The following is a 3,068-nucleotide window of genomic DNA, read 5'->3' as shown; positions in this document are numbered from 1 at the left end:
AGCGTATATAGTATTATACGCTAATACTCCTTTTAAGGGTGCAGTACGACTACACTTCGTTTCATACATACTTTTTATTCAAAATTCAAATTGGAGTGAAATAATGAAACCCTTGGAATAGATAAACCGGCTACTTTTAATGTTTATGGTCTTTGAGAGAAGCTTCTTTTCTTCTCCACCTAATATGTCAGCAAATTCCCAACCATGTGAATTATTTTTGAAATACCCTGATTATTTCTTTAACTCTCAGTTCTGGTGATGGGAACACTTCAGAGCTCCGCTAATGTACTTTCGCCAGACCATACTAGAAGCCCAATCCCTTCTGTGGGTCGACAGTGCATATTCTGCTCGAGTACTATGACTTCATTCGTCATGGGAGGATTTTAAGGGCGCTACAAATAGATCAAATGCAAACATAAAAGCATTTGTCTTCCTCTGCGTACTATTTTTTGCTACTCTATAGAGAAGTTTGTAAGCCTTAAATGTACTTGAGCTGCATAACTCTACTTTGCTCCATGGTTTTTCTCCTGAAATATCACTGACAAATAATTAATAAAGACCAAGAAGAAAATAACAATTCTACCGAATTATGTGGTTAGTTTCTTATCATCCTCTAAAAATAAACTACCTACTTGTTTTAGAAACTTCCACCTTCGCCCTGAATTTTTGAAGTAAAAATAGGCAAAATGGAATTCCGTGATTTACTTTTTTCCAAGCGATCGGCTATGGGTATATGCGCGGTCTCACTCCGTAAACCTTTTCATTTTTACAAGGTAAAATAAGTTATCCCCTTTTTGGGATTTACTGATTACTTACATATATTATCATTTCAATACTACTTACAATGCTACTTGTAAAATTTATTGGGAACTTTTTTAATGACCTCTGATCCGACACGATTGATGCAGCTTCATAAATCGTTCGTGATAAATAATTCTACCGACTCTTAGAGGAACTTTTATTTGAAAAAATTTGGGATTATAGTACCGTAAATACCGTAAATAAATATTTTTTATTACATCATTTATTATGAGTGACTTGCGGAGGTCCCTAATACTGCAAACGTTCTCCGGACGTATGTTATTAGTCATATTTTCAGTAATTTATTTTAGATTTGTCCTCTTATTCTTCTTCTTCATTTTGCTATTGTTTCGTGAGGTTTGAAAGTGTTTTTATTACACCCGTTTCGGTTTTATAATGTTAAATAGACAGATATGCTCTTTCGCCACCACTTCAAGTAAATGTGTGCCAGACAGAGCTCATAAACATCATCTCGAGAACTACAAAGGAGTCGCATTAATTAATCTACCAGGGAATTTTTTGCACCTTTTTACCTTGACGATAGGTAATTAAATCTTTTGGGAGGGCAGTAATTTCCACATGCTCGTTAACTTTATGGTCTACAAACAAGTTGGGCACTCAATTTGGGCGACCAAGTAGATGCTGAGGAGCTACAGCATCCCATATTGGCATAATTTTATGTGACAAAATCTTAGCTTTATCTGCGTGGTCTTAAACCACAGCCGTAAAATTTATGTATTCTTAGCAATAGGCATAAATCGTAAAATAATCTTATGGATGTTTCATTATGGTTGATTAGAAACTGAAAGTAGGTGATACCCTTAAGCTTAAATAAATTTTAGACAAGAGGTTGATTCGCATGTGATGACTGTGGCAAGTTATTAGAAATGGGATATTTTAAAACTAAGCGATTAATGAGGTCCTCATTCCCACTTGTAACCGCAGCAGTTTATGCAATATTCCAAAATGGGGGCCTTTTTCGATAAAAAACACCACTGAGAGGGAAGCATATAACCCTGGGATTGCAAATAGCAACTCTGTTTTCTGTACACACAGGAATACACAGGTGGAGTTAAGTGGGCACACTAGGGAGGGAAGGGAGGAGGGCTTGTGCTGAGGCGAGAATGAAAGACGTAAGAAGAAACGGGACTGGCTTTAGGAATGTTGCGCCACTTGTGGGGTTCGACTGATCTGATGAGAAATTCCTCTCCCTCCTTTGATAAAAGCCTTCAAAAGGGAGCAGAAATAAAGTGAATATAAATAGACTATGGTTATATGGGCATTAATAAATAGGGTTGGCTACCTTCATCTTTGAGGAACTCTTGATCGGTGGACTTTAAATCTCCCAGCTTATTTTCAGCTAAAAGTAAAAGTACATGATATTTAATACTTTACTTTTCGATTTTAACTGCAGTGAAAAAATTTAATCACTAAGGGGTTTTGTAATGTTTTATTGTTTGTTTAACACCCCCTGTTGAGTACGCGGGTACTGAAGGCTCCGACATTGTACTTCTTCTGCCAGTGTAGCCTCTTGACTATGTCAGTGGCTTCCAACCCTTTCGAAAATCGGCAATTTACATTCTGCTCTAGTAGTATACCTTCTCGTGTCTATAGGGAAGTCTCCGGGGAGGAAAAAGTGGTGTCAGAAGTGGATTCGTTTCTCCTCTCGTTCTTTTTTGGTTCCTCCTGGCCAGTCTTGCGTGTCAAATTCTATAATTTTCCTCAAAGGGCTTCTGAACGTCACCATCTTCACGGTAGTAGCAGCTACAATCTTTATTACTCTTTGAGGTTTTTGGCTTGTTTACCTCATTAGTATCCTTAAAAACCGGACTATCAGCTTTGAAATCTTCCTTAGACTTATTTATCTTGCTCTTTATCCCTCGCCGACTTCTTAATCTCTTTTTGTTTTGATTCTTTTTTTCATAGGCGTTATTAACCTTGTTGAAGCTTAGTAGAGAGGCCAAATCACCGGCACCACTGAAGTTAGGACTGTTTTGCCTCGGAGGTGCAGTATTCACATCACGACTTAGATAAACGCTGCTAACTAGGAAAATGCTTAATTCGCATGGAGATGGGTGGGATAGCAAAAATTCCGACATACAAAGTTTACAAAAGATTCCCCTAAAATCTAATTACACAAAATTGTCTTAAGTCTATCCTTGAAAAGTATAGAATGTAAATTTAGTTTTTTTAGACTGACAGTAAATTTTACAAATTTTCTTCTTGAAAGACCCCAGTAAAGTGGCTGAAATCGTGTTGTGGCAAAA

This window comes from Echinococcus granulosus, assembly GCF_000524195.1.
Source record: "Echinococcus granulosus chromosome Unknown EG_S00008, whole genome shotgun sequence".
Lineage (NCBI taxonomy): Eukaryota > Metazoa > Platyhelminthes > Cestoda > Cyclophyllidea > Taeniidae > Echinococcus > Echinococcus granulosus.
The sequence above is the reverse complement of the archived record's forward strand: the minus strand, read 5'-3'. Positions refer to the sequence as shown.